Below are 12430 nucleotides of genomic sequence, written 5' to 3' on the forward strand. Positions count from 1 at the left end.
AGGTGTCGGGGTAGACTCTGGCGCAACAACCGGAGCGGCAGTAGGAGCGGACCCAGGAGCGACAACCGACCCATCGCAACGGGAGCGAAATGAACCGTGCGTTCAAGCAGGGTTTGCAACGCCACGGTGAACTGACCCAACAGGTGATCCTGCTGATCAAGTCTGGCAACCAGCGTGGGTAGTGAGGATGGCCCTGTACCGTCAGAATTCGTGGCCTGTGGTACCGTGCGTTCAAGCAGGGTTTGCAACGCCACGGCGAACCGACCCAACAGGTGATCCTGCTGATCAAGTCTGGCAACCAGCGTGGGTAGCGAGGATGGCCCTGTACCGTCAGAATTCATGGCTTGGTCCTAATGTCACGGAACCATGAACCAGACGTACAACAACAGATAAGTGAAAATAAGACAGCTTTATTGAAAAACAAGCTATAAAGCAAAAGTCCAAACGGATGGCGAAACCGATGCAGAGTCTTTGCGAAGCCAGGGGTCAGGAACCAGCAGGGTAGTCAGACGAAGCCAGGATCAGGAACCAACAGGGTAGTCAGACGAAGCCAGGATCAGGAACCAACAGGGTAGTCAGACGAAGCCAGGAACAGGAACCAGAAGTAGCAGCAGTCTTAGTAGCATGTGAACACAGGAGGACCAAGCAGGGAACTGAAGCCACAGACCTCCTATATATATGACCTAGGCATCCAGCTCCTCCCAGTGGGAAGGAGGAGCCGCAGGGTGGGAGGCTACAAGAAACCCAGAAACCAAGATGGCCGCCAGCACATGTCAAACGAAGGAGAACAGCAAGAAGGTAAGACCATGACAAGAGCATCTGCTTTCAATTCTCAGTCTGCCAGGCTGCCTAAGGTTGGCCATACACGGTTCGAATCTAGATTGAAACCATTAATGGGCAGGCTGAATGTACCAAGTTGATCGATCAAGTTGGGTACAACCAGCTTGCCGGATTTGCTTGAGATTATCAAAAGCAAATACTATAGCCGCTAGCAATAATCAGTGTCTTCCCCCGGTGGTGATGGCTTCCCCCACCCGCCCCTCACCAGGAGAAGACAATCGTTTGCAGAAGGGATTCCCCGGTCAGCACTGTTGATGGGGGAATCATGCAAATGACCCATGGTTGCAGGAAAGAAATTTGCACCGTCTATGGCAGGGGTGTCAAACTGGCGGCCCTCCAGCTTTTGCGAAACTACAAGTCCCATATTGACTCTCCCTTTGGGAGTCATGCTTGTAACTGTCAGCCTTGCAATGCCACATGGGACTGTAATTCAACTTCTGGGGCTTCCAGGCACCAAAATATGGCTGTATTCTATATTATATGATCCAATGCGCCCATGCACCTGAGCCTTTAGGTGCAAAATTAGGTAGAATACTGGCCAGTCACATATGCTAAATTTTTTATTATGTCAGAATTCATGTGCATTTAACATAGTTCAGACCTTTAATTCCACCAATACCAGGGGGCATGCTTCAAGCTTAAAATGTTTGATCCCCTGTGTTAGTAGACTAATTTGTAACAGATGGGGTGCATAAAAATGATGACACAGTAATGAAGTCAGAGGATTCAGTTCTGAAAATAGCATTTTACCTCAGTTAACACTGAGTAACCAATCTTAAAACAGATTTTGTGATGAACAGGATCCGTGAAAAATTACAATGCACTGGTTTTCAACTTATTTTAAAGCTGAACTAAACTCTCTCAATCAATATTAATTATTTTTAATCCTTAGAAAATACCGTAGATAAGAAGGTTTATCACATTTACTTGTTTTAAACTTTTTTTATATAAATATTTCTACAGTTGCCTCTTTATCTCAGACCTAGGCCTAAATGATGTCCTACATCCCACGAGTTATGACAAGCATTTTTTTTCTTTCCTCTGGATGTGGGAGGAGGGGCTTTGACAGCTAAGCACAGGGCAGATGGATTCTAGGAAATAAATGCTACATAAATCATCTGCCCTTACTGAAGGTGGCTTCAGTTAGAAATGCTACGGGGAGTGTTTTCGCAGTGATTGCTCAACAAAAAAAAAATAAACATGGAGACATAGAGTTTGCTTTGAATATTAAAAGTGCATTAAATAGCGTTTTCAGTTTGTGGTGAAATATTCCAGTACAAAACTGATTCACACTAGGGATCATAACTATATAGTCTCTCTGCCGTTGATACTTAATGAATCTCCAGAACAAAACTGTTTCTGACTAGAAAATGTAGTGTTCACCCCCAGAGGGGGGCGCTGAGAATATGCCCAGGTTTCCTTTGATGGTACGGAGACTATCTGCCACAATTGCAAGCACACCAACAACACAGGCTCAGTCTAGGGGATGTCTTTTGTGGATTTTTATTTGCAGAAACTTGAACAGGAGGAAATTTAAGGGTTCAGGTAAATCCAAAATGATATGGGAAATCTACAGGAGGATAAATCCTGTAGCAGCAGCCTTAAATTGAAGTAATAGGGAATGGTCAGTAATTCTAGGTCTCCACAAGAGAAGACCCAGTCTATATTGTAACCCCTAGTCCCAAAACCAAGTGAGGGAAACAAAGATCCTTCTCCATACCAGGACTCCAGAACAATGCCCTCCAGCAAAAATCCTTTTAGCAATCCTCTCCAGGCCCCCAGCATAGCACCTGCTGAGGCTCAGACAACAACTCTTCTCTCAATTAAGCAGCCCCAGGAGAAGAGGAAACCTCCTAGCAGAAGGAGAACACACTGCCCAGGCCTCCCCAAACATTTATCACCTCCCGCAGCCACCTTCCGTGTCCCTTTCCCAGGAATTGACTGGTGTCTGATAAATATGCATAAATTAATAGTTTATCCTTCTATTATATTATCTGGAAGCTTCTTCTGGAAACAGACATGAGTAATCAACCACCGACCTTAGAGAAACCCTGGCCAGACCAAAAAAACAGATCATCAATCATTACCCCACTGAGTACAGTGGAGTCGAAAACTTCATTTTTGGCAGGGAGCTACAAAAATGTAATAATTTTGCCTCCCTTTTCTACCTAATGATGCTCCAGGGCAAAATTGCCTCCCACTATTGATTGTACCCATTTTACTTCCGTACCTTCTATACCTACTGATACTCCTGGATAAAACTGCTTCCACTTAGGAAATGTATTCATTTTCTCCCTTCCCTACCTAATAATTCTCTAGTATTAATTGATCTATTTTTTTTTCCTTACCTAATGCTAACCACACCTATCACGAAATCTGCACTATACAACTGCACCAAACAAGAAAAACATAGGATATTGATATAAAGTCTGAGCCTCATAAATGTATGGGTTCCACTGTCTCCCAGGATCCCTTTGCAATAGGACAACATGCAGGTAATGCTTATCTTTCTCTTATCCTGCCACTAAGTTCATCCTGGGATGGGAATTTCATAGATGGCTGTGCATTAATGTTAGCCAAACAGGAATAATAAAAATAATCCTCTAAAAACTTTGTACTTGTTTTATATAGACAAAGTGCCTGTTTTACTTCCCCAGGCTAAGCATTGCAAGTGTGATTCTATAACTGATCCAGTTGTGGTGAGAAGCTATATCTATTAATATCATTGGCAGACAGTCACTCAATCCAAATGACATCTTGCAGATCAGAGAAAGCTTTAATTGAAAACTTGTGCAGATCTTCACACATGAACATTAGGTTAAAAAGCATAGTATGTCTAGCTCCAGCAACTGCAGAAATCGAAAAAACTCAGAACGGAAACTAAAGACACTCTGAAAAGAGAATGGGGGTAGGTATACACAGCATCTCCTGGCTACGGAGTGAAGAAGGGACAAAAATATTGTGTAACATATTAGTGCCAGATAACACCTAAACTAAGCTGGCATGTAAGGAATAGTAAAGCAGCAAATATGTGGACTGAAAATCCGCTAGTTCAGCAGGAACTTGACAAATTTTTGTCTGTGTGTACCGCTGTCTGTTCAACAGAATCCAGTAGAACAACCAACTTCTGTAGAATGGTCATGCTCAATTAGCACTTGCAGCCAGTAGCTGCAGCACTGATCTGTGTTATCTGACAGAGGGAATTCCTTATTGTCAGAATACAATAGAACAGCAGGAGAGATCAGTGCTTCAACATCACTTGTGTTGATGTGGGGATCTGTCAGGTTTTTTTTCTAGTTTAACCCACTGGTTGAATGAAAAAAAAAAAAAACGTGTATACCCTGCTTTAGGATCCCTATCAGGGTGGGTTCCCACTCTGTCTTCAGCCAGTCTGGGCTGGTCTTCCTTTTCCTTTGCTGGGGTATGTAAACTTGGGGTGCAGCTGCAAGGTGAGGTTGATGAATAGGAACAGTGAGGACCATGGAGAACTCCAGCAGGTAATGGGAAACAGGCCATGTGTTCCTATCATTGGGCCATCTGCTTAAGACATGAACATTTCAGAAAATTAAATGAAATCTGAGAGCATACCCCTGGGAAGAACTGTTCTATTATACTGAAGAGAGTCAGTGTTGTTTTTAGTTTTTTTTGGATAGCACAGGGAAAGGTTAACATTCCTGTAACGTTAGTTTTGCTGCCTGTGTCCCAGGTCAGAAGATTTCACCTCACTTTCTGTCTCTGTGACAATTGATTTTGAAAATTTTGGGCCATCGTGGAAACAAGGATTGGTGATAAAGCTTCAGTGGAGACATCTTTTTTCCCATTATAACTCTTACAGGAGTGAATTTCCCTTCCTAGGGGTAGATTTCCTCTCACTTCCTGTTGTCTCCCTCCATTTGTAAGAATGAGTCGTATGTACTGTAAGTCAGATGTTTGTAACTTGGGGACTGCCTGTATTACGTCTATGATCTAACAGAAGACCCATAGCAGATAAGAAGGAGTGCTCTAAGGACTGCCAACATCCCTAAGCTTAAAGCAGAGCTTTATCTATAACAACTTGCTTCTTGCTGGAGGCTGCCATTTTTCTGAAGCCCAGAGCAGTAAATTATAAAGTGAAACTTAACCCATTGATTTACCGGTTTCAAAAACAGTTACATTCCTGGAATGCCGGAATTGTTAACTGTCACATTTTCTTGTGCTCTCATCCAAACTGTTAAACCATCAAATGGCTGGTGTCATAACCGATCACATGTGCAGAACCATGGCACTTGCAGATTGAACAGAAGCAGTGTCCTTGGCTGTAAAGGAGCAACTCGCAGCAGGATTCCGGTGCGTCCCTGTTCACCATTACAGGTCTGATTTCAGTCAGAAGTTTTGGCTGAATTCAAACCTGAAACAGACCAGAAGACGCACAGGACCCCTTTGCAATTCGCACCAGAGCCGCTCCGGAGATATGTGAACCAGCTCTATAGCCTGCTCGTTTTTCAGGAGGATCTGAACGGATGCCCCATGCATCTCTATGGGGCATCGGATGTCAGCGGAGACATGTCCACTGACAACCGATCCGATCCTGTCCGTCAAATCCGGACGGATGGAAACCCTATTTTTTATCCATCTGGCGGATCGGATCCGATGGGATCTGATGAGAACAGGCAGGCGGTCCGTTATCATCCGATTCTCCCATAGAGGACAGCGGGGACCTGACAGCTCTGTCTCCGCACACAGAGCGGAGACAGAGCTGCCATCCACCTGCTTAGCAGGGGATCGGCGGATCGATACCCTGCTGAGAAAAACGGGGTCCGCCGACGGAGTGGCAAGTGTGAAAGGGGCCTTAAAGTGATTAAAAATAAATAAATAAAGGGACTGTGTAAAAATAAAAAATATAAAGTAAAATAAATAAGAAGAAAAAATTTAAAGCGCCCCATCCCTTTATGCTCGCGTGCAGAAGCGAACGCATCCGTAAGTTGCTCCTGTATATGTAAATAGTATTCAAGCCGCACAAATAAGGTATTGCCATGATCGTTAGAGCGAGAGTAACACGATTTTGAAGCATGACATGTTAAGTATTCATTTACTCCGCCTAACATCATCTTTCACATCATACAAAAAAATTGGGGTAACTATTGTGTTTTGTTTTTTTAATTCATCAAAGTGTATTTTTTCCAAAGAAATTGCATTTAAAAGATCGCTGCTAAACACAGTGTGACATAAAATATTGCAACGATTGCCATTTTATTCTCTATGGTCTCTGCTAAAAATATATATATAATGTTTGGGAATCCTAAGTCATTTTCTAGCAAAAAATACTAATTTAAACTTGTGAAAGAGTGTATCAACGTGCCTTACTAAAATATTATATTTCATAATACATTTCAGCTAGGGCCCATTCTATGATGGAATGTGGGCCCTTGCTAATGTCATTAACGAGCCATTTGACACACCTCATTTATACACCTTGGACATCAGACAGCTATATTTTGCATTTAGACGACAAGACGTTGACATGTTAAACGCCTTTCCATTCATTCATTTGGACACTTGACAGTTGGATATTTTGCATATAGATGACAGACAACACCTGAACTCATTGACACTTACTTACATGTCAACACATCAGACAAGCTGAACACAGACGGATCGGCTCTCCCACAAAACACAATCCCAGACACACGACACCCCACACTTACAGAAATGTATAGGGAAAACAAAAGCCTTTCATGTCTTGTTTCTGTGAGATATGTCCTATTGTTAAATTGACTCATGAATTGTAACCAGTATCAAGCAGTTTTGCCGCCCAAATATCCTTTAAATGTGTGGGCGAAACTTGAAATAAACAGTTGTGTCTGCGCTAAGCTTGAGTTCTATGTGTCGTCACACCTCCTGGCCAGACGAGAGAGAATTCACTATCTAGGGGAGATTGGGACTGAAGGGCCGTATATCATCTTGTAAATTGCCTCCTGACGAGATTTGAGCTAACAACTTGTAAACAAAAAGTTTCAGAAAAGGCCTGGTCAGCAAGTGGTTAAAGCCAAGACTAAAACCATAACCAAGATCAGAATTATGCTATGTTGACAGGAGGAGTAGGATTTAGAGCCGGTTCACACTGAGGCGACACGACTCCTTACTACTTCGGGGGCGACTGGTGCATTACATTGCACCACGACTTCGGAGCGACTTGCAGGGACTTCACAAAATGGAAGTCTATGCAAGTCGCTCCGAGGTCGCCCCGAAATAGTACAGGACCCTTTTTCTAAGTCGGAGCGACTTGTGTCGCTCCTATTAGAACGGGTCCTGTAGCGGTCAATGGACCGCGAGGGAGTGCTACTTGTCAGGCTGACAAGTCGCCTGACAAGTCGCGCTAATGTGAACCGGCTCTTATTGTATAGCTCATGCTGCAGTATATGTTTGTATACACAACAACAGCGGTAATTCCATTTTTTCTGATGAATTTTATTATAATGTTTGTTTATATAAAGATTTATATGTATGTTTTGCAACACAGTTGTATCCAATGTATCTAAAGTTGAAAAACAAAGAGGGGTTGTCTTCTTTCCTCTAACAAAAAATTCAGATCCTTCTCAACCATTGACTCTTCTAGCTGTTAAAATGTATGATGCATGCATCCTGTAAGGACATTATTCCACTGCATAGCTTGGTGTCATCTGCGAGCAATGGTTTCTTTAGAAAAGAAGTCAGGGGAAACAGTAACTCAGATGAAAAAAAAAATTATTCATTTCAGTAGAATTGCACAAGTTAAGAACCTCTGTCAGCTTTTTATTGCTGTCTGTGTCACTGTTACAGATGTTTCCCTCGCTTCCTGTCTGTTGAAATAATTGTAACTTTGATAGTCAGTAAGGACAAATATTTAACAGAGCTCCAGGTAGCAAAAAAAAATAAAAAATCACAAAGGTTCAAAACCTTCCCCACTCTAAAATCTAAATACACTCTAAATTTAAATCTAAAACAGAAAAATGTTTTGGTTGAAATTACACAATAACCACCTGCTCTCCAATTCTTGTACCTTAACAGCTTCCATACAGAGCAGTTAGACCCCCTTCCTGCCCAGACCAATTTTCAGCTTTCAGCACTCTCACACTTTGAATGACAATTGCTCAGTCATGCTACACTGTAACCAAACAAAATTTTTATGATTTTTTTCACACAAATAGAGCTTTCTTTTGGTGATATTTGATCACAACTGGGGTTTTTTTTTTCGTGATATAAGCAAAAAAAGAGCAAAAATTTTGCAAAAAAAACACTTTTTTTTAGTTTCTATTATAAAATTTTGCAAAAAATTAATTTTTCTTCATACATTTGGGCCAAAATTTATACTGCTACATATCTCTGGTAAAATTAACCCAAATTAGTGTATATTATTTAGTCTGTGTGAAAGTTATTGAGTCTAGAAGCTATGGTACCAATTACTGAAAATTGATCACACCAGATGTACTGATGGCCTATCTCCTTTCTTGAGGCCCTGAAATGTCAGGACAGTACAAATACCCCCCAAATGACCTCTTTTTGTAAAGAAGACAGTCCAAGGTATTTAGTAAGAGGCATGGTGAGTTTTTTGAAGTTATAATTTTTTCCCACAATTCTTGGGAAAATGAAGAAAAAATTTTTTTTTCTTTTTTTTCCCAAAACGTTGTCAATTTATAAGCTATTTCTAACACATAGCATGTACACAGCAAAAATGACACCCCAAAATTCATTCTGCTACTCCTTCTGAGTATGGTGATACCACATGTGTGAGACTTTTACACAGCCTGGCCACAAAAAGAGACTCCACGTCCAAGTAGCACCATAAGGCGTTTTAGGAGCATAAATACACATAAAACTTTCTTACTACCTATCACACTTTTCAAGGCCCTAGAGCACCAATACAATGGGAAAGTCCACAAAATGACCCCATTTTGGAAAGCAAACACTCCAACGTATATTCTATGAGGCATTATGGGTCCTTTGAATGTGTCATTTTTTTCCACAAGTTTTTGGAAAATGTGGGAAAAAAATAAAAACTTTTTTTTTTTACACAAAGTTGTCAATTTATAGGATATTCCTAACACATAGGATGTACATAGCAAAAATGACAAACCCCAAAATACATTCTGCCACTCCTCCTGAGTATGGCAATACCACATTTGTGAGACTTTTTCACAGCCTAGCCATATAGAGGGGCCCAACATCCAAGGAGCATCATCATGCATCCTAGCCACTTGCCTAGGCCCATTTTTGACATTTGGTGTTTACAAGCTAAAATCAGTTGTTTTTGCTAGAAAACTACTTAGAACCCCAAAACATTATATATTTTTTTTAGCAGAGACCCTAGAGAATAAAATGGAGATTATTGCAATATTTTTTATCACACCGTATTTGCGCAGCGGTCTTCCAAACGCAATTTTTTGGGTAAAAATTCACTTTTTTGAATTAAAAAATAAGAAACCAGTAAAGTTAGCCCAATTGTTTTCCATAATGTGAAAGATAATGTTACGCCGAGTAAATAGATACCCAACATGTCATGCTTCAAAATTGCGCACGCTCACAGAATGGTGACAAACTTTGGTACTTAAAAATCCCCATAGGCGACATTTTAAAAATTTCTACAGGTTGCTATCTTAGAGTTACAGAAGAGGTCTAGGGCTCAAATTATTGCTCTTGCTCTAACGATCGCGACGATACCTCACATGTGTAGTTTGAACACTGTTTACATATGTGGGCGGGGTTTCCGTATGCATTCGCCTCTGCGCGCGAGCTCACGGGAACAGGGCGCTTTAATTTTTTTTTTTTTTTACTATTTATTTTATTTATTATTTTTTATTTTTACACTGATTGATCATTTTTATTTCTATTACAAAAAATGTAAACATTACTTGTAATAGAAAAAGGCATGACAGGACCTCTTTTTTGTGAGATCTGGGGTCAAAAAGTCCTCAGATCTCACAAGTACACTAAAAGATAGAAAAAAATAAAAAAATTAATAAAAAAAAAATTAAATAAAATGAAAAAAAAAAAGGGACCTTTAAACTGGTTGCTAGGCAACGACGTTTGCCGTAGCTCCGGTCCTCCAAGACCATAGAGTCGAGTAAGGGCAAGCTTGCCCTCACTCGACATCCTGTCTGTGAGGTTCCGGGGCCGGATCGTTTTCCCCGCTGCCGGCGGGTCCGGTAAGTGGGGAAAAGGACCAGAATGCGGCGGGAGGGGGGGGGCACCTCTTCCGCCACCCCGGAAGGGTGATCCCGTGGCGAATCCACCGCTGGAACCACCCTTATCGGAAAGCCAACCGTCCACCGTTTAAAAAAATACCAGGGTTATGGCAGCTATCTGCTGCCATAACACCGGTATTTAGGTTTAAATGGAGGACGTATATAAACCTTTTTGGACTTAGACATGGTGGCTGTATGAAGGGTGACAGGTACTTGGGTACTTTGCTGGGCAGGTGACAGGTACTCTGGTACTGATGAGCAAGTGGCAGGTACTCGAGTACTCCGATAGGCAGGTGACAGGTACTCGGGTACTCTTATGGGCAGGTGACAGGCAGGTGATAGGTACTGATGAGTAGTACTGATACTGATAGGTGATACTGATACTCTACTGATGGGTACGGATGATCAGTACTGATACTGATAGGTGATAGATACTGATAGGTACTGATGAGTACTGATGAGTAGTGGTGGGTACTGATGAGCAGGTGGCAAGTACTCGGGTACTTCAGGTGTCAGGTACTCTGATGAGCAGGTGGAAGGTACTCGGGTACTCTGATGGGTAGGTGACAGGTACTCGGGTACTCTGATGGGTAGGTGACAGGTACTCGGGTACTCCGATGACGGGTACTCGGGTACTCCGGTGATGGGTACTCAAAGTACCAGAGTACCTGTCATCAGAGTACCCGAGTACCCGTCATCAGAGTAATCGAGTAACCGTCATCAGAGTACCCGTCATCAGAGTACCCGAGTACCCGTCATCAGAGTACCCGAGTACCTGTCATCAGAGTACCCGAGTACCTGTCATCAGTGTACACGAGTACCTATCATCAGAGTACCCGAGTACCTGTCATCAGAGTACCCGAGTACCTGTCATCAGAGTACCAGAGTACCCGTCATCAGAGTACCCGAGTACCTATCACCAGCCCATCAGAGTACCTGTCACCAGCCCATCAGAGTACCCGAGTACCTTTCATCAGAGTACCTGATGGGCTAGTGACAGGTACTCGGGTACTTTGATGGGCTAGTGACAGGTGCTTTTTATTGGGGGGGCAATCAGTGTGTTTGGGGTGCATTGTACTTGGTAACTAGCTGTTACCACAATCTCCTCCTCACACAGGATCAGTCTCTGTTGACATTTGTGACCGGCTGTGATTGGACAACCGGCTGTAATTGGACACAGCCGGTCACGTGGTAAAAAGCCAATTTCATTGGCTCTTTACCTAGATCGGGGATGGGCTCTGTCCGAGGGACGAGCCTCGTCCCCGATCACCGTGCTGCGCGCCCCTGGGGGGCGCGCATTGAGGAAGAAACGAGCGGCTCGCGCTGGAGCCGCTCATGTGATCGGCTGTGATTGACACAGCCGATCACGTGGTAAACAGCCAATTTCATTGGCTGTTTACCTTGATCGGGGTTGGGCTCAGTCCGAGGGACGAGCCTCACCCCCGATCGCCACGCTCCCCGGGGGCGCGCAGTAGCGGCGAGACCATATGATATGACGTCCGCCCGGATCGAGAAAGGATTCCTGCCGACGTCATTTGACAATGGCTCGGTATGGAAGGGGTTAAGACCGGACGGTTGACTCCTGAGGATGGGGGGGAGATATAAATGTGGTGCACCATGTGATCACAGAAGATTACAGATCGTGGTACATGGTCACGACAATTGACCATGTACCATGTGATTGCTGTGACCAATCACAGCATTTACACTTGTAAACAAAGGCTACATGTGGCAGGCTGTGAGAGAAAAAAGAGTGTTTTCCCAGAGATCAGATCAGCAACAGTTTTTTTTTTTCACAGTATAGCAGCCAGCCACAATGGTGACACCGTACAAGGGTAGCTAGTGATTGGGGATACCCACTGGCTGCTCTGATGACACTGTGTGCAACAATGTTCCTGATTGCTGCCACAACATTGCCAGTGTTTTCAGTCCAGTGCAGCCATCAACAGTCTTCCAGATCACTGCCACACCAGTCTCAGTGTCACCAGACAAGTATGGGCCATCAACAGTGTTCCTGATCACTGTGACACCAGATCAGTGCATCCAGCAACAATGTTTCCTAATCACAAGTCAGCAACAGTGTTCCTGATTGTCGCCACACCAGTATGCCAGTAATGCAAGACCAGTGCAGCCATCTACAGTGTTCTTGAATTCTGCCACACTGGCTTCAGTGTCACCAGACCTGTGTAAGCCATCATCAACAGTGTTCCAGATCACTGCCACACTACTGACAGTGTCACCAGAGCAATGCAGCCAGCAACAGTGTTTTTGATCACTGCCACACAGTGTTGCCTCTGCCTGCCATCTGTACTGACCCTGGCCTGTTTGTTGGCCATGTTTTTGACTATTGCCTGGCCCAATTCTTTGCATGTTTATTGACCATGTCTTTG

This window comes from Pelophylax lessonae, assembly GCF_965119305.1.
Source record: "Pelophylax lessonae genome assembly, chromosome: 2".
Classification (NCBI taxonomy): Eukaryota; Metazoa; Chordata; class Amphibia; order Anura; family Ranidae; genus Pelophylax; species Pelophylax lessonae.